General features: G+C 41.6%; 1 protein-coding gene and 1 pseudogene across 2 annotated transcripts in view; both read right to left on the bottom strand.

The window, feature by feature from the left end:
• Positions 1-20,714, bottom strand: part of DIP2C (disco interacting protein 2 homolog C) — a 425,367-nt gene that overhangs the window by 251,612 nt on the left and 153,041 nt on the right. The gene's annotated exons all lie outside the window — the stretch shown is intronic.
• Positions 19,198-20,055, bottom strand: LOC129085280 (60S ribosomal protein L37-like; annotated as a pseudogene).

Raw genomic sequence — 20,714 nt, 5'->3', positions numbered from 1 at the left:
ACCTCCATGTACATACTGTATCCTCAAGTCTAATCTCCCCAACCATGCCACCGATCTATGGCCACGATGAAAAACACACCACTTCACCTGGGATATCCCTCGATTATAAAATACATCCCATTTCACAGAAGCTAAATAAGGAAGCTAAAAGGAAGAGGGGTTGAGAAGGCCTAAAATCTCTGCATTTTTTCACTGTGAAGGTTTCTTCCCACCACAGCCTGTGCTCCTTCTCCACGGCCTTCCCACTCCCCATCCACGCTCTCATCACATCTGGTCTGAGAGCTCTTGAGCACAGAGTTCACCTCCACCTGTTTACAGCACACACCCAAGGAAGCAGGCGTTCAATATAAGCTTCTTGTTGGTGATGGTAACAAAAAGGACTCCTCATTATATCCAGATTGTGAGGGAGAAAAAACAGAAAAAGCACCTACGACCTTTTGAGAGATTATACTGAATGCCTATCGTCATTGTCCATCAGAATAAAAAAAAAAGTCAGTACTCCAAGCAAATTTGTCACTAGCACAGAGGTGGCCCTTTCTTTTGATTGACAGCTTACAAGCACTCCGACATTACACTGAGTTTATCCCAAGGCACCCCCATTTGTGCTGACATAAAAAGTCTCCTTGTTAATGACCAGTAGCTGTCTGACAGATGCTTGTCAACAGTAAGTCAGCATGTCCTGAAACACTTGGATGACATCTAAAAGTCTAAAGGAAACCTAGAAACTGTCTCAGTGCAACTTCACTGAAAAGAAATAGAACATCATGACATGATTGAAGTTGTGCTATTGCTACATCCCATATAAAATTCAAACACAACACCAACGCCTCCGCAATCTTTCGCCAAGCATGGTTTGGGGGTGGAGGAAGGGAATTGTAGCGGTCAAGGAAATCACCAGTATCCACTGGCTCCAAAATCAGGTCATCCATGTAACTCTATGTGATCCTGTGAGGGGGTTTCAGTGCTGGGACAGGCTCAGGCCCTAAGCGGACTGTAAACACTGGTCCTTCTTTCGTCCCCCAGCACGGAACTCCCTGCAATGCTGTTATTGCCCCTGCACTGCCTGACAGTCCTCGAACAAGTGATGGTGTCAGAAACCTGACAACTGGGTGTGCTCAACCAGCACTTTCCACCTGACCCTGAAGGCCAGGGTCTGAGGCACGAGGACGCGGCCCTCCAATCTTGGGCCTGAGTCCGCAGCTCCCATCTTCTCCTGTCCGGCGGCACTTCCGCCCAGAAGTGGTCTGTCCCCAGGAGAACTGAGTTTGGAGGGAAAGTAAATATCCAGTGAGTTAGGAATCTACAAACAGGATGACTCTCACCGTCCTAGAGAGTGACAGCTACTTCTTTCATCCAGGAGAGGCCTCCAGAATTGGTCTAAAATTCCTGTTCTCCTCTCCTTGGATAAAAAAAAAAATTCTGATTTCAACAACCTGTGTCTCATTCCCTTCCCCTTCAAGCAAGCAGTTATTTCTATTTAAAAAAAGAAGGCTCATTTTAGATTGATTCATTCTAAGTTTGTCTAAAGCCTATTTCATTATTTTTCCCATGTCAACATTGGTCTTTTTCCTAGAAAACCTGCAGGAATCTGTGAGCCCAGCTTCTGTGCAAGAAGCTAGTTGTGGACTTTTCATTCTGCTTAACCAGAACGACTTCTTTGTCTGCTTTTCTAATAACAGGCATATTTTTTCCTTAATCGCCATCCTCTCTCGCAGCCCAAATCTTCGGATCCAGCCCCTGCCATGGTCACGGGTCCAGGCAATGCAGGCCTGCAGCGATGAGCACTGCTGCTCCCGTGGCAATGGGTTCGTGCTGGTTCTGAGGTGTTATTCCGCCTTCCTCACAGCCAGCTTTCCGGGGGCCTGGCTGGACGGTGAGGAGAACACTCTGGGGCTGCTGTAGCTGTGCAGTGACCATGAAGGAGGCACGGGGCCGGGGGGAAGCATAGAGAGGCAGCACCATGAATGGCAAATCAGAGAAAGAGCCAGGGATGGATGGTAGCACTGAGCCACTACATAAAGTCTAACCTAAAACTGGAACCATCTCTGAACTTTATAGGCTCGTAACCTACTTGTTCAATCACAGATTCATCCTGTGAGTGTCTCCTAAGTGTAGCCCCCGCCACTGGCCCTGGCAGTGCCAATAAACAAAATAGGCATGTCCCTCCTGCCCAGAGCTGCATTCCAGTGGGAAGGCAGACAGACAAGCCGCTCTGACCACTAACACACGTCACATGTCTCAGAAAAGGTACCACTTAGATAGGGCAGTGGTAGGGGCTCTAAGAGGCCCAATACGTTACCTTCACTGTCAAAGCCAGTCTCAATCAGGGCTGGTCATCTAAAGAAGTCTAACCCTTCCATTGAACTGTGAGTGCAAGGAAGAGAGAAACAGTCTCTTACTGTCTTTAACCCTCTCTCTCTCTGTCTACATCTACAAACACAGCCCGGGGCTGGTCTCCTCACCTCTCCTGGTTCTCACATCCAATCTGGGACTCTGGGACATTCTGGATGCACTGTCCTCTACCACAAGCCTTAATTTCCATGTCGTGGCTCTTGAAAAAATAGCTTATGCCCCAGGGAGGCTGGACTGCAGACACCCCTGGGAGCTATCTGGTGCTATTCTGAGCAACCAACTGCTTCCAGAGTGGCTGGAGATGAACTTCTGTCTCCAAAATCTTAAATGTGCTATGTAAAACCAAGAATGTGGGAGGAGGCAACGCAAGTAGTCCAGAATCAGACCTGAAAGACAGGCTGAAAGGTCAGTATGAGATGACAGAAAAGTCTTGCAACTACCCTCATCATCATAAAGTAAAATCATTGTAACTTAGATATGTATCTGACAAAAAAATATTGGAAATTCCTTTAAAAAATGACATAGAGAATAAACTTTAAAAAAGTTTTTAAAATATGATAAACTAACCTCACTGACAACAGATATCTGAAGCAGACTGCTATCCTCCAGTTCTATATGGAGTTTAAAATTTTAAGTTCTAATGAAGTTCTCTGTAGTATCAACATTTTATTTTTGAAACTAAGGATGCATTACCTCTTCCCTCTCTAAATTTATATTTGAAGAGTCACTTGTGTTCAGAAATTCTAAAACTTGCCAACTTGATATTCAACACTATCTCTATTTGCAGGTATATTATTATTATAAATATAGAGAAAATTCTAACAACCTCACAAAAAAATTGCTAGAATAAACAAAATCAATAAAGTTGCAAAATATAAAATATGGAAAAATTAGTTGCATTTCTATACACCAATAAGAAACTTAGAGAAATTAAAGAAACAATCCCATTTACAGTGTATCAAAAATAATAAAATACCTAAGAATAAATTTAAACAAGAAAGTGAAAGAACCATACACTAAAAACTAAAATTCACTGAAGAAAGAAATCGAAGAAAACATAAACGGAAAGATATCCTGTGCTCATGGACTGCAAGGATTGTATTGTTAAAATGTTCCTACTATGCAAAGCAATCTACAGATTGCCTACAACCCAACAATCCCAATGGCATTTTTAAAGAAATAGAACAATCCTAAAATTTGTGTAAAACCACAAAGAACCTTGACAGCCAAAGCAATTTTAAGAGAGAAGAACAAAGCCAAAGGCATCACACTATCTGATATCAATCATTATTACAAGACTATTGTAATCAAAACATCTGGTATTGGCAGAAAAGCAGGCACACAGATCAATGGAACAGAAAAGAAAGCCCAGAATAAACTTATGCCTAATATGGCTACCTAATTTATGACAAAGGAACCAAGAATAAACAATGGAGAAAGGACAGTCTCTTCAATGTATGGTGTTAAGAAAACTGGTCAGCCACATGCGAAAGAATGAAACTAGACTTCCACCTTACCAGAAACAAAAATGAACTCAAAATGGATTAAAGATCTGAACATAAAACCTGAAAGCATAAAACTCCTAGAAAAAAAATATGGGGTTTAAGTTCCTTGACATGAGTGTCAGTGATGACTTTTTTTAAATTTGACAACAAAAACAAAGATAACAAAAGCAAAAAATAAACAAGTAGGACTAAATTAAACTATAAAACTTCTACACAGCAAAGGAAACAATCAACAAAATGAAACGATGGCCTACAAAGTGAGAGAAAAGATTTGTAAATCATATATCTGATAAGTGGTTAATCTCTCTCCAGAAAAAGTGCAGCCATTGTTAATATAATGGGAATAGTTTGCGCTACATCGATGTAACCTCGCAGCCAAGAAGAGTGGACTGGAATGTACATTTGTGAACAATCACAACTTCACTGTACTAGTCAGGGAGGTGGTAGATACTGTTGAGTGAGCATGTGTACTGTGTGGCTGTCACATTCAAAATGACTGAGTGGAGCAATGAACCGGCATCAAATTTTGAATTAAACTTAAACATTCCTCTGCAGAAACTATTTGAATGATTCAGGAGGCCATAACTGTGAGCAACCAGTGATGGACAGCTTCATCATGACAATATGCCCATTCATGCATCACGTCTTATGCAGAGTTTTTTGGCAAAACATCAAATCACCATGGTGACTCAGCCCTGCTACAGCCCAGATTTGGAACCCTGTAACTTCTGGTTTTTCCCAAAACTAAAATCACCTTTGAAAGGGAAGAGATTTTAGACCATCTATGAGATTCAGAAAAATACAACAAGGCAGCGGATGATGGTTGGGAGAACTGTGTGAGGTTTCAAAGTGCCTACGTTGAAGGGGACTGAGGCATCACTGTCCTATGTACAATATTTCTTGTATCTTGTACATTCTTCAATAAATGTCTTTATTTTTCATATTACATAGCTGGATACCTTCTAGACAGACCTAAAGAACTCATATAACTCAGTAGCAAAACAAAACAATCCAATGGCAAAATTGGCAGAGAATCTGGGTAGACATTTTTCCAAAGAAGACATACAAATGGCCAACAGGTACATGATGCTCAATATCACTAATAATTAGGGAAATGCCAATCAAAACCACAATGAGATCACTTTACACCTGTTGGAATGGCTATTATCAAAAAATAACAGGTGTTGGTGAGGCTGTGAAGAAAAAAAAATTGTGCACTGTTAGTAGGAATGTAAACTTATGCAACCACTATAGTAAATGCTAGTGATATTCCTCAAAAAATTAAAAACAGAACTATCGTATGATCCAGCAATTCTATTTCTGGGTCTATATCTGAAGGAAATAAAAATCAGTGTCTTAGAGAGGTACCTCCAACCCCGGATTCACTGTGGCATTATTTTACAACAGTCAAGACATAAAAAGAAACTAAGTGTCTATCAATGGACAAATATATAAATAAAATGTGATATATATGTACATATAAACTAACACACACACACACACACACACAATGGAATATTATTCAGCCATAAAAAAAGAAGGAAATCCTGCCATTTGCAACAATATGGATAGACATTGAGGGAATTATCTCATAAATGAGATAAGTCAGACAGAGAAAGACAAATACCAAAATATCATATGATCTCATTTATGTGTGCAATCTAAAATGTGTGTGTGTGAGTATCCGAACTCAGAAACAGAGAACAAACAAACTGGTGGGTGCCAGAGGCATGGGGTTGTTGAAGGGGTTAAGAACTTCCAGTTATAAAATAAGTAAGTCTGAGGAATTTAATGAGCAATGTTGTAGCTCTAGTTAAAATACTGTATGGTATATTTGAAAGGCATCTGAAGAGTAAATCTTAAAAGTTCTCATCACAAGAAAAAAATTGTAACTATGCATGGTGAAGGGTGTTAACTAGACTTATTGTGGTGACCATTTTGCAACATATACATATATTGAATTACTATATTGTACGCCTAAAACTAATATGTTATATGTCAATTTCTCTCAATATAAAATAATTTTTTTAAAAAAATAAGAAGGTAGGTTTGCAGATTTGTTTGAAGCAATCCAGATGATCAGAGTTTAAGAATTACATTTCCAAGGTCAGAAGATCAAGAATCAATCTAGGATACTGCAAATAAGATCACTTGGCACTGTTTTGATATTAAAAATATTTCACAAATCTGTGTTTGGGTGGCATAAATAGGACTCCTCATGAAAGACAATTGAGTCTAAAATACATATAACCATTCTTAGTGAGCCATGATCCTTAAAACCAAAGCATAATACCTCAGTAGACAAATCATTTTATATTCACACTTTAATTTTATATTTTCAATTTCTAAAGCTCCTAAGACCTCAAACTGAAATAAAATTTGACTGACACAAGCCATCTCCAAGTCACAAGCAGCTGTTCAGAATGTAGTTTTTGATGGAAATATTTATAAATGTAGATAAAATCCCCTGGATATTACAAAGGCTGATGCAGCCTATATAACAAACTGAAAATAAGGGGATTCTGATGGACAACAGTAGAAAACAATACAGGTAAGATACTAGTTACTAAAGAAAATGGCAAAGGTCCATGCTGTTTCTCATTCAGGGCACCAGAGCTTTTGAGATGTCTTCAACTACAAGACGGTAAGTAAACAGAATGAGACAGAACACTGTGAAGAAGATTTTCAAGAATGCACCTACACTCATGGCTTTAATGACGTCTACATGAATAACTTCCAACATACAGACCAAAATACCAAAATCCACGCTCTAAAAGCAAAACTCTCCTAAGTTTTGTGCCTATCCCTCTTCATTCTACTGGGCACCTTTTGAGTCACTCGCTGCTCTGACGCAGGATCCTTCCCACACCTGTCCCCAAATGAATGATCTTTGTACTTCTGGCATGACTTCTGGGAGCAAGTAATCAAAAAGCAAGAATAACAAGACTTGGTTTTTTATGCTCTTCTTTCTACTCACGGCAAGTGTGTTTGGCAGCAACTTCCACAGAATAGAATTATATGACAAACGCTCCATAGAATAGCAACAACTACATGGATAGAAATACAAATGTAGACACAGTGTAAAAGGCAAGGCTGAGCAAGATTGAGAAATGCATGCCAACTGGTGGCATGTCTGAAATAGGCAATAAGTGTTGGCTGATAGGAAATGTTATGAGATTAAGACAGTAGTCAGCCTAGAACCACAAACTCTCATCTTTACAGAAGCAAGTCAGTAAGGAAGTTAAGCCCACGTTAAAAGAAAAAGGCGAAACTTAAGAGTGTAATCAATTTTTTTCTTCTCAGTCCTGTTCACTATGCCAGCTGCAGTGGCTGCTCTTACAACGCTATGGCTACACCGCGTTCCTCAACTAAGCTGAAGATGGCCATGTGAATGAGCTCTTGCAGTGGGATGTGAGCCTATGTGCTGTGTGCCACTCTGGTGCAAATCCTCAGAACGAGTATGCCAGCCCCTCATCCTCAATTGCACAGAGGAAGAGGGGCCTTAGGACATGCAGAGCCAGCAGTTTGGAACCTGAGTCCCTGGACAACCATGGAGCAGAGTTACCAGCCTTATAAGAGAAAAACTTTGTTCTTTAAGCCGCATGGGGCTTCTCAGTTTTAACACATTACTTTACCCTAATACACCAGCTAGCTACACCTTTACTTAACAGTGACATAATTAAATAAGAACACATTGAAATTCATATATACTGCAAACTTATCCACCGTATGTGATCCAGCAATTCCACTTCTAGTTACATTCCCAAAAGAACTGAAAGCAGGGTTCCAAAGAGCTATCTGTACATCCATGTTCACAGCAGCATTATTCGCAGTAGCTAATACATGGTAGTAATCTAAGTGTCCATCAATGGATGAATAACAGAATGTGGTGTGTATATATGCAATGCAATGTCATGCAGCCTTTGGAAGGAAAGAAATTCTGACACATGCTACAGCATGAATGAACCTTGAGGTCATTATGCTAAAAGAAAATTAGACAGTCACAAAAAGACAAATACCATAAGATTCTACTTACATAAGGTATGCAGAGTAGTAAAAATCAAAGACCAGAAAGTAGAATGGTGGCTGTCAGGGCATGGGGGGAGGGGGATGAGGATTTATTGTTTAATGGATACAGAGTTTCAGTTTTACAAGATTAAATAAATTATATGGGCATGGATAGTGGCAATGTATTCAATATCACTGAACTGTACACTTAAAAATGGTTAAGATGGTAATTTGATATTATGTGTATTTACCACAACAAAAAAGGAAGAAAAAAATGCACTGTTTATCTTAATTTTATTCACATCAAAACCCACTGTGGTTAGTATTTTAGATTCAGGTAACATGACTTTGCTGGAGATACACACTGTGTTTTTACTGCACAACCACCTCTGAGCTTGGGTACTGCACAGATGGAGACTGGATATTAACGGCGTATCACAGCTAAGGCACAGCAACACTTCCGGGTGCAGGATGGCTCTCTGTCATATGCCCTGTTCCTTACCCAGCTGACACCCAACCTCAGCCTCAGAGTCCTTCCCTGTCCATGCATGTGACTCCATTGCCTGTTCACTGACCCACAAACATCAAGGCCACATGAATACCCCAGGAGGTCAGGAAGCAAGATGCTGACACTTTCCCATGGTGCTACTGAATGGGAAACAACAATGATCAGCTGCAAAAATATCACTGCAGGTCTCAAATGTGAAACCACCACATGATCCCCCCATGCAGTCTGTGCCTTGTTCCACACAGACACAACTCAACTGTGGTCCTCTTGCAGCACACCCTCTTATGTTGCCAAATGAACAGAAAGCTTGATTAAAATACTGAAAACAAGAGAAACAAACATGGTCAACAGTTTCCAAGGTGCACAAACTTCACCTATCACAGGACACCTTTGTGAAGACCAGCAGGAAGGAGTCGCACTGCCGTGAAATCAGTCATGTCAGATTCTAAGCTTCCTAGCAGCCAGGGCAAGATGACTCAATGCACAAATGTCTCTGTTGCCTGTAAACTCTCTTCTGTTCATCACAGAAATGCACTATCCCATTTCCCACGCCCAGGCATCCGCACTTTCAGCCTCTGCTCCCTGCCGTCCAGAGCACACCTCAGGTGTGCTGAGCACCGTCAGCGTCTACACACAATGCTGCTTAATTTAAAACAAAAACTTCATTTCTTATGACTTTTAATATTTAATTCCAACTTACAGAGCACAAGGATGTTTTCATCCTAAAAAGGGCAGAAATGAAGGAGGGAGAAAAAAGAAATCCTACCAATTCTTAGTGTTTATTCCAAAGACCAGTTGCTGTCATAACAAATCAGCCTCCTCAGTGTTTAGGAGTCTGCCACTTTTTTTAATTCCCTAAAAGACACAAAAGTTATTTCTCAACAGAGATGGCCGATAATCACACTGTATTTTACTCATGCTTAAGTATCAAGTAGCTGACAACATACTCCACGAGGGAAATAATACAGAAAGAAGAAAAAAACATGAGAAACATCATAAACACTGACAAAAGAAGATATGTTGACAAGTGTGCTGGTGGGGAAAAGCAACAACTGGCCAGTACGATTTTTTTTTTTTTCCATTAAATAGTCATGTAGCCCAGGGTATGTCACTTAACCCCTTAAGTGAAATCTTTTAAGATTTTTCTGGCTATTCTAAATTGGTAAGTTCTCCTTGAAAGAGAAAGACAGTGTTAGCCACATTCCTTTGCTAATAAGTAAATTCTTTCTTACCACTCACCGTAGGGCAGGCAGGTCATCATCCTGATACCCTACCCTCACTACCATTCAGTCTGTGTGATATGAATTACACTTCAGTATTGCGAAAGCTTTGCAAACGATGCCAGGCCATTTGGTTCTTACCTTGAGAGACCCATAGGCCGAGGCTGGCGTATCTGCCAGGCCAAGTGAGAGCCACATATAAATGACAGCCCACAAATTCCTGACTTGCTACTGTGGATGGTATTTCATTCCATGGTGTAATTCTGCTGCCCATGATTAGATATAACATGTCACAATAGATTAAAGGGTGTTGGAAACTAATGCATTTCTCAGATACCAAGCGGAGTGTGAGATGAGCTTATTAGGTCCTTGGTTATTTGCTATGGGCTGGATTCAAAATAGCTTTTGGACTCCTGGGGGCAAACATCTAGGGATTCTGATGAGATTCTGGCTTTATTTAGAGAACAATCACCAAATGCCCATTCACAATTGTTCTTATTAGAACCTGAGGCCAAAGAAAAGGGCAAAATAACAGGGTGGCAGAGATGTGACTCCACAGTTGGAGGTGGCTGACCACTGTGCTTGAGGGGGCAGGAGACACAGAGCATTGCTATGAGTTCAAAAGCACGGTAATAAGTGAGTTAATAAAATTAACAGCTTTTACTACAACTGGACAGAAACAGGGCATTGTACATGCTGGAACACGAGCGATGACCCAGTGTTACCCGAGCCCCCTTCTCAGGAGGCTGCTGCCCCGTGAGCACACACCAGAGGTCAATCGGGCCGGAGCGGCGCCAGCCAACAGCAGAAAGGATGCGTCCACCAGGCAGGTCTGAATCAAAGGACACTTGTCGTATGTAAGGAAGGCTTGGTCTGGTGCAGTTTTGGGGAAATCAGGATGCAAACCAGTGTTACGTCCTCTGTGAGGACTACAAGGTCTGAGACCTTCAGAGGCAAAGAAGATGCCGCGGGACCAAAGGTTCGGAAAGTCTCAATGGCAAAGCCTCAGCTACCCTCCGAAGTCAAGACAATGACTCTTTGGGAGGAAGCAGCCGATCGTGTGACCATCCCTGATAACTACGAGGGCTCACCCGAGTATGTGGCACTCCCAGCCATGCTCCGCCACAAGTGCTAAATGCTGTGGCAGGATTTAAAGAACAGGCTGTAATCAGTTATAATTCCACAACTTATTTTACAGACAAATTGGGTAATTCCAGGGTTCCTCGAGGCTCCAAAGGATCAGCCTTGGATCTACAGGCTGGAATGCAGAGTATTATCAATCACTCCTAGTGCTTTAATTTCTGAGCTAAATGATGAAGCGCACTTTTTAAACCAGAAGGAAACCTGAGGCCATTTAGTGCATCTTCTTGCAGAAACAGGAGCCTCTTTCAAAACATTTTTGTCCAAGGGCCAGTTCTCTACCTGCTCTCAGATCAAGAGCCTGTGATCTCACTGCTGGATGGACGCGTATCCAATAAAGTCCTGAGAGCTGCCTCCTGGAACCTTCCTCAGTTTATGGTAGCACCTCTCTGGAGGGCACAGCATTCCCCCACCCATCCCTCCTTATGGGACAGGACCCCTCCACGAGGAGGCGGCCCAGGACATCTATCTCCCCAGGCCTGAGCAGATGAACTGGAAACTTCACTTCCGCTAGGGTGACCCATCACTGTATTTTCTTTCTGGCTAACAAGTCAAAATAGCTAAATTACATAGAGCAACCAAAACGATCAGGTTTTTCCTGCTTTTAAAGATCTCCCTGTCTTTGCCAAATGAGCACTGGTATTTCTTAACACAACCTAAGATGATTGAAGGTGACCATGTGCACTTCACTTTGTAGATCTTCACTGGCTCTGACAGCTCAGAGATTTCTGATTGACTATATCATTTTCATGTCAATGGCTAAGAAGGGGTCAGAACTAACCCTCCCCCTCATAAATCCTAGTGGTAAATGCAGTAAAATCCTATGGCAGCTGAGAAGATGGAGAGGTTTGAAAGAGTGTTGAAATTAAAAAGGTAGTGAAATTCTGATGTGTAAACCATATTATCAAGAGATGATAGTGTTAAGATGGTGGCAGAGTGGAGAACTTATCTTACACTATCCCCCAGAACCAAGCTGAAAATAAAAATAAAGAGGGGAATATCCACCTGAAATACTCAACTGAAGACTACCTAAAGAGGAGATATTTAACCAAGGACAGGCAGAAACCACCTTGAAACTGGCAGAAAGGGCACAGATACAAAAGGGGCCGACGTCACTTTCATGGGCGGCAGGCGGAGGTGGCCACATGACTGTGGAAGCTTCCCCTGGGGAGGAGTGAAGCCTGGACCTCACACCAATCTCTCAAGCACAGAGCACCAGTGCCAGGAACACCTGCCCACACAGCATCCAGCAGCGAAAGCTGCGGGGTTCTGGCCCACCAGAGAGAGAAGTTGCCCACTGGAGACAAAGCCACTTTTTCTGTTTTCCTGTTTTTTTCCTTTCTTTTGTTCTAAGGGGCCAATGCACAGGTTTCACATTCCCAGCCAATCACCATTGGCTCAGGTGTAGGGAGGGCAGCACAGTCTGGAGTCGTGCAAGGAGAATCTGCAGTGGGCAGCTTGGGGGAACGGCAGCTGGGTCCCCAGTGCTGGGATATAACATGATACCGCAGCAGCCATTTTTCTTGAGAAGAGCAAGCTCCTCCCAAGGGAAAACAATTATCCCACCCTACGGGAAATCACCCGCACCAGCCTCTGGAACGCTCCTAGCCCCATCCTCTGCAATCCTGCTCACCCCACTCTGCACGTTTTTAAGATACTTTTCTTTCTTTCTTCCTTTCCCCCAACCTGCATCTTATTCCCTGCTGAGGAGACAGCAACATAGGGGGACTCAGTGGTGTTAGAGACTGGCTTTAGGGCATTGCCAATCCATAAACTCTCCCAGGAACCAGACTGGCTGGCACTTTCCCCTCACCAGAGGGCCTAGGAAGACCCTCCTGGTTTCCAGCAGACCCAAACTATGGGCTCTGGAGGCCCCTCCCACTATCCTGTTACAGGCTTTGCCCTGCGGAATTCAGGGAAATAACCTGGGACAGACTCAGACATGTGAACACACCATCTTCCCTGAAGTCTGAACGGCACCTCCCACAGGAGATCCAAGGGTCCCGTCCTTCCAATTCAACAGAAGCCCTCTCAGAAACAGACAGTTCAGCAGCCAGACTAAACTGACAGCAGGACCACAGGCAGAGGCAGGTGGAGGCGATTCTGGCAATGCCTGCGGTCCTTAGTTGGTCCACCCCGAGCCCTGTACTGATAAACAGACAGACTTAGAGAGCAGCAAGGCCCATCCCAGAGGATCATTTGTAGCTTCTAGAGCTGGATTGAATAGCATCTGACATTGGTTTGCACCAAGTGCAGACAATATCGGAGCTGTATCCAGAGGGAGAACCTAGCAGGCAAGCACTGAATTCTGCTGAGGCAAATTCCCCTTCATTCTTTTTCAGTAATTTTTCTTTCACGTAGCTCTATACCATTTTTTCCTTTTTCTTCAATTTTTTTCTTGTTTTTCTCTTTCAAATCTCATAGTCTGCTCTTCCCTTACTCCATTTTGCTTTCTTCCTTCCTTTTCTTATTTTATTTTTCCCCTTTTTTTTTTTTTTTTTTTTGTGGCATTGCCATTGCTATTCCTTACTCTTATTGTTTCTCCTCTCTCCCTCCCATAATCATTTTTCTTTCCTTTGGTCTTATCATATTCTTGTTTTTCTTGTTCTATTTTTTCACACTTTCATGATTCTTTGCTCTTTTGCTTTGTTCAGTCTGCACCAGTACTACAGCATACAAGACATGATGGGGGTTGAGCTCCTCAGTCAGCCAGCTGGAGAGAACCCACCACCAATGAAGAGGCCAACAACAATCAAGACCCAAATACAACATAACCCACACCAGGGGCATTCCTAGAGCATCCAGCTCAGGGGATCAAGGAGGATGCATCATTGAGTCTCATAGGACTCCTACAACCTAAGGCTAACCCCTTGAAGACAGGAAGTCAAACTAGATCTACCTAACACATAGAAACAAACAAAAAGTCAGCTAAAATGAGAAGACAAAGAAACAACCCCCAAACAAAAAACAGAGGAAACTGCAGAAAAAGAGCTAACTGAAATTATCAGCAAGCAAATTATCATAGAGTTCAAACTAATGGCTATAAGGATGCTCAAAGAACTTAGAACTACAAGTAACTTAGTGGGAACTATATCAGCATGAAGAAAGATGTAGAAACCATGAATAAGCACCAGTTGAAAATGAAGAATGCAATATCTGCAATGAAGAATACACAAGAAGGAATTAAAAACAGGCTAGATGAAGCAGAGGATCAAATCAGCAACTTGAAAGGCAAGGTAGGAAAAAACACCTAGTCAGGTCAACCAAAAGAAAAATGACTTAATAAGAATGAGGGTTGTTTAAAGGAACTTGGAGACAACATGAAATGTAACACTATTCATATATGAGAAGCATAAGAAAGTGAGCAAGGGATGGAAAACCTGTTTAAAGAAATGATGACACAAAATTTCTCTAGCCTGGTGAAGGAAAAAGCCACACAGTTCAGGAAGCACAGAGAGTCCCAATCAAGAGAAACCGAAAGAGACCCACACCAAGGCACATCATAATCAAATGGCAAAGTTTAAAGACAAAGAGAGAAACTTTTTTTAAAAAATATTTTTTTTATTTATTTTTAGAGCACGAGGAAGGGAGGAAGAAAGAGAGGGAGAGAAACATCAATGTGTGATTGCCCCTCACGTGCCTCCCTACTGGGGACCTGGCCCACAACCCAGGCATGTGCCCCGACTGGGAATTGAACCTGTGACCCTTTGGTTTGCAGGCCAGCATTCAATCCACTGAGCCACACCATCCAGGGCCAAAAGGAGAATCTTATAATCAGCAAAACAGAAATGGACAGTACCTACAAGGAAGCTCCAAAAAGACTGTCAGCTGATTTCTGAACAGAAACACTTTAGGCCAGAGGGAATTGCAGGATGTTTTTAAAGTAATGAAACCCAAAAAGAAGAAATAAAAGGCATTGAAATTGGAAAGTAGGAAGTAAAACTGTAATTTTTCACAGATGACATGATATTGTGCATAGAAAACCCTACAGGCTCCACCAAAAACCTACTAAACCTAATAAATGAATTTTGCAAAGTGGCAGAATACAAAATCAGTACTCAGATATTGATGTCACTTCTATACACCAATAGTGAACTATCCAATAGAGAAACTAAAATAACAATCCCATTTACTACTGCAATAAAAAAAAAAATGAGGTGCCTAGGAATAAATGTAGCCAAGGAGGTAAAAGACCTGTATTTGGAAAACTACAGGACACTGAAGAAAGAAACTGAAGAAGATACAAATGAGTGTAATAATTTACCATGTTCATGGACTGGAAATATTAACGGCATTAAAATGTCCATACCACCCAGAGCAATCTACATATTCAACTTAATTCCTATTAAAATACCAATGATATACTTCACAGATCTAGAACAAATATTCCAAAAATGTATTTGGAACCATAAAGGACCCTGAATAGCTGCAGCAATTTTGAGAAAGATGAGCAAAGTTGGAAGAATCACAGTGCCTAATATCAAACTACACTACAAGGCCACTGTAATCAAAACAGTCTGGTACTGGCATAAGAACAGACACATAGATCAATGGAACAGAACAGAGAGCCCAGAAATAAACCCATGACTTTATGATCAATTAATATTTGACAAAGGAGGCAAGAGCATACAATGGAGTAAAGACAGTTTCTTCAATGAATGGTGTTGGAAAAACTGGACGAGTACTTGCAAAAAATGAAACTAGACCACCAACTTACAACATACACTAGAATAAACACAAAATAGATAAAAGACTTAATATAAGTCATGGTACCATAAAAATTCTAGAGGAAAATATAGGAAGTAATATTTCAAATATCTTGCATAGCAATATTTTTGCCAATTTATCTCCTAGAGCAAAGGAAACGAAGGAAAAAATAAACAAATGGGACTCATCAAATTAAGAAGCTTCTGTACAGCTAAAGAAATCTACCATATGAGAAAGCATACTGGGTTGGCCAAAAAGTCCATATGATTTTTTCTTACAATAGAAGACATATTTTTTCATTTTCACCAATAACTTGATTGATTTGGATATTCTGAGTATGTCAGCTATGTCCCACATGGTATAATGTTGATCATTCTCAATTAATGTCTTGATTTGATCACTATTATTTGAGCAACTTAAATTGGTCTACCTAACCATGGAGCATCGTTCAGCAATAAATCTCCAGCACGAAAACTTGCAAACCACCTTTGAGATATTCATTCAGTCACAGCACCTTCACATTACACTGCACAAATCTTCTTTTGTATTTCATTTGCATTTTTACCTTTCTTGAAATAATAAAGCATAGTATGCTGAAAGTGCTGCAGATTTTCTTCCATCTTCAATATTAAAATGGCTACAAAAATATTCACCAATTTTGGTAAGCTTTTTTTAAAAAAATCATGCTGATATGGCAGCTGTCACAATATAATCTAACAAAACTGTTTCAAATGAAGTTAAAGATAACTAAGTGCTATTAGAGCCATCTTACAGAAAAAAACTAACTTTTTGGCCAATATTTGTCAATGATACATCGAACAAGAGTTTAATCTCCAAATATATAAAGAACTCATATGACTCAATACCAGGAAGACAACAATCCAGTTAAAAAATGGGCAAAGGACCTGAACAGACACTTCTCCATGGAGGGCATACAGAGATATTTAAAAAATGCTCAACATCACTAGCAATCAGAGAGATATAAATTAAAACCACAATGAGATACCACCTCACATCTGCCAAAATGGCTAGATGTGATAATAAATCACCAAAAAACAAGTGCTGGCAAGGATGTTGAGAAAAGGGAACCTCAGTGCACTATTGGTGGGAATGCAGACTGGTACAACCACTATGGAAAACAGTATGGAGTTTCCTCACAAAACTAAAAATGGAGCTGCCTTTTGACCAGTGATTTCACTACTGGGAATATGTCCAAAGAATACAGAAATACAAATTCAAAAGTGTATGTGCACCCCTATGTTCACAGAAGCATTATTTTCAATAGCCAAGATTTAGAAAAAGCCTAAGTATACATCAGTAGATGAGTAGATAAAAAAGCTGCAGTACACTTATACAGTGGAATACTATGCAGCAGTAAAAAATGAATCCTTACCTTTTCCAACAGCATGGACAGAACTGGAGACTATTATGCTCAGTGAAATAAGCCAGGAAATAAAAGACAAATACCATATGATCTCACTTACAACTAGAATCTAAGACACAGAATAAACTAATAAGCAAAACAGAATCAGAGGCACAGAAACAAGAAACAGAAAGCTGTAAAGGGGGAGGAGAAAGGGTAGGACTGTTGGAAAGAAGGCGAAGGAATTAGACAAAGCATGTATATGCATCACCCATGAACATGAACAACAGTGTGGGGACTGACTGTAGGAAGGAGAGTGCTCAGGGGAAGGACGCAACTGGGGAAAAATTGGGACTTTACTGTAATAGTATAAACAGTAAAAAAAAAGTTTTTAATCACATCAAAAATTGTAATCAGCTGTATAATTATTTCCCTGAACAGCTAGCTGCTACATAAACCGCAGGTGAAGTTACCAGATTCCACATGGCTAAGCCTTTCCCCTTCAAGCCGATACCAGAGGTATCAGGTGAGTCAGACTGCAGTTGGCCGCATGCAACTTAACTGAGCCACAGTGATTAAATAAACAAAGGAAGTGTTCAAATCCTTTAAAATACTGTACTCTCCCCCACAAGTTAGAGAGACTCCTAAAATACTATTTTTACCACCATGTTCATCAAATGTTCCCTTCTGCACAGGCCCAGATATGCAACTACATGGAATTACAAAACTCCACATTACAGAAGTCCAGAGATACTGAGGGCTTGATATAGTAAACACTTTAAATCCTTTCTAATAGTTTACACACCATGTAATGCAAACTCACTTCTTTAGTGATCAATATGAAGTAAGGAGAGGCTATAATGCTGACACGTTGCAAGAGAATGGCAGTCACTCCGCCCCAGTACCATTCTTCTGTGTTGGGAGTAACAGAAACCTCACACTTTTGTTGGGCACATGCTTCCCACAGACACTCAAACAATCGGGTGAGGCCCTGTGGTCAGGGATGAACCATGGGAATGTGAGAACGGCAGGCACAGCTCTAATGCCATGGGGACAAGCACGTCTTACCCCCTTCCTCTCTTTCCTGCTAGCTGGGCCTGAGGCAGGTCGCAGAGCAGTGAGTGAGGGGAACCTAGCCCCAAGGAGACCCGAGTGACACCAACCAGCCTCATACCTGCTGGACCTTTACCTACAGAGAGAGAGGTACCTTACCTAGGACCTCAATTACCAAAAAAAAAAAAAGCTCCTATTAATTGCTTTTGAAAATCTCAGAGAAAAATGTGACATGGATGTCTTATTGATTGACAGCATCTCCATTAGTTGGGAGCTTTGGGTCAAATGATAACCTAACAGAGGGAAACCAAAGCCTGTTATTTAGGAGACTGACTTCCAGCCCATGTCCACCACTGAAGCACCACGTGGCTGGAGCCTTACTTTATGTCACAGTATTTTTCACCTGCTGGATGAGTTAAGTTAAAATCCTTCTTACAAGATAGTTAAGAAACCTGTTTCTGGAAGTGGGGTGGTAGGAGCCATACCCACTTTTCCATCTGAAGCCCCTCAGAGTCCTAAGGGCATCATTCAAGCCTCCAACATCTCCCTTCAGCTATTGCAGGTTCCTGAGAACAAGACCTGCGGCCCGAAAGCAGTGCTCACCACAAGCAGCCTGGCCCTGGTAACGCATTCTGCCCCCGGCACCCCACCCACACCCCCCGCATCAGAGTCAGGACTGAGGGGAAGGCAAACGGGCTGTAGAGCAATGGGCTGAGAAAATCTGATACCGTGGACACTGCCAGACCCAAATTTCTAACTGCCATTTGACCTAATTTCCTCAAGGGTTTCTAAGTTAAAAAATAAACACTGAGTCAACGTGTGGGATTCCTCACAGGCCAGAAACTTCGTCACGAGGCCAACACCTGGTGACAAAACTCTAATGACGGGCACTTCCTTGCACATCGCCTAGGTTGTTTCTCTTCGCATTTTACCTTGAGCTGAAAACAGTCGCTGTGAGAATGTTTTGAGTGAGGTGTAACATCTAAACACAAGTGGTGACAGTAAGAATGATCCCACCATAGGACTTTATAGATGACCACAATTCTTATTAATCCCTTTATTCTTGTTCACTTGTTATTACCATATTTAATTACAAAATAAAATGGTTTAGTCTGATGGCAGAAAAACTGGAGGCCTGTGTGGGTTCTGACCACCTAACACACCTCATTCAAACCTTCCACGCTGGCTGCTGAGCAGAGCACTTGGGTTTGCTCAAGGAATCATGGGTGTTCAATCAGGAAGTGTGACACAAGATGTGTCACACTTACTAGAGTGGTATGTTCTTAGAATTAAAGACTTTAGTCAAAGTATAAAGTGTGTATGTGTGTATTTTCTGTTCATGCCATATTTTCAACATTTGTCTGCCATTCCTCATATAAACTTGCATCCTGAAGCACCGATTGAGTGCAAAGAATATGTCCAAATGAATATTAGTTTCCTAGGATCACCATAAAAATTACCACAAACTGAGTGGCCTAACCAACAGAAATCTAGTCTTTCAAAGTTCTAGAGGCCAGAAACCCAAAACCAAAGTGTCGGCTGGGCCATGCTCCTTCCAGAGGCACCGGGCAGGGTTCTTCCTGCTTTTTTCAACATCTGGTGGCCCCTGGCATTCCTTGACTTCTGACTGTATCACTAATCTCTGCCTCATCTTCCCATGGCCTGTTTCTGTGTCTCAAAATTCTCCCTTCTTTATTTTTTTAACCAGAACATTTATTGCGTGACTAATCATCGAAATCCTTACAATGAACGGAGTGCTGCAACATCTGCCCTCTTGGGTTTAGGTATTGTTCCTTCATGGAATCCATGCCTGAATTGGTGGTATACAATTTTTAGCTGCCTCATTGAATCAATCTGGGTGACGTTTTGTCGTCTAGCCTGGGCACTCTAGTTATACTTCCTCTTCAGCTTCCCTGGGTAGCCACGCTTGCCACAAGTGGACTTCTGAAGATGGGAGGCCTTCCAGCCACAGCAGCGGCACAGCACGTGTCTTGTCGTAGCACTTTCCGAACAATGATGTTCCTTTCATCATCTCACTTCTGCCAAAAAGGCCAAAGAGCTCCTCTTCTTTCTTTAAAAAGGACACTAGTCCTAGATCCAGGATGATCTCATCTGAGATCCTTACATCTACAAAAACCCTATTTCATTTCTTTTTTTTTAACCTCACCTGAGGATGTGTTCATTGATTTTAGAGAGACAGGAAAGGAGAAGGGGTGAGGGGACAGTGGGGGTACGGCGGAGAGAGAGAGAGAAAGAAAGAGAAACATGGATCAGTTGCCTCCTGCACAAGCACTGACAAGGGGTGGAACCCACAACCTCGGTATGTGCCCTGACCAGGAATTGAACCCACACCATTCTGGTGTACAGGGACCACACTCCGACCAACGGAGCCACCTGGCCAGGACAAAACAAAACAAAACTATTTCTCAATACGGCAACATTCACAGGTGCCAGGACATGGACTTATCTTTTGGGAGGACACAATTTAACCCGCAACAGATGCTGCAAAGGAATTATGAATTCTGTAATTCTAACCCTGGTGAGCTGTGACAGCCCCATGAGAGGTGCTAAGACAGAGACAGCCGTGTACTATTTGTGGAAGTCTAATCTATGACTCAGTTTTTACTGATTAAACAGCCTCGCAGGATGTAGCTTCTACATGGAGAGAAAAGGGAAAGAGTGTGAAGTTTGAAGAGGGACGGGTGAAGATCTGAAACTACTTTCTTTTCCTTGAGTTACCATGGTCCTATTTTCAATTCTCAAGAATTTCAAAGGCCCCAGTTAAAAATCTTTAGTTAACACATATCAACTTTTCATTCTTTGCTTTCCCCAGGATGTATTACACATGCCATTAAACA

This window comes from Pteronotus mesoamericanus, unplaced genomic scaffold (assembly GCF_021234165.1).
Source record: "Pteronotus mesoamericanus isolate MK-2021 breed Mesoamerican mustached bat unplaced genomic scaffold, CSHL_Meso_final scaffold_232, whole genome shotgun sequence".
Lineage (NCBI taxonomy): Eukaryota > Metazoa > Chordata > Mammalia > Chiroptera > Mormoopidae > Pteronotus > Pteronotus mesoamericanus.
Note: the sequence above shows the minus strand (reverse complement) of the source record. Positions and strands in the feature narration are given on the sequence as shown.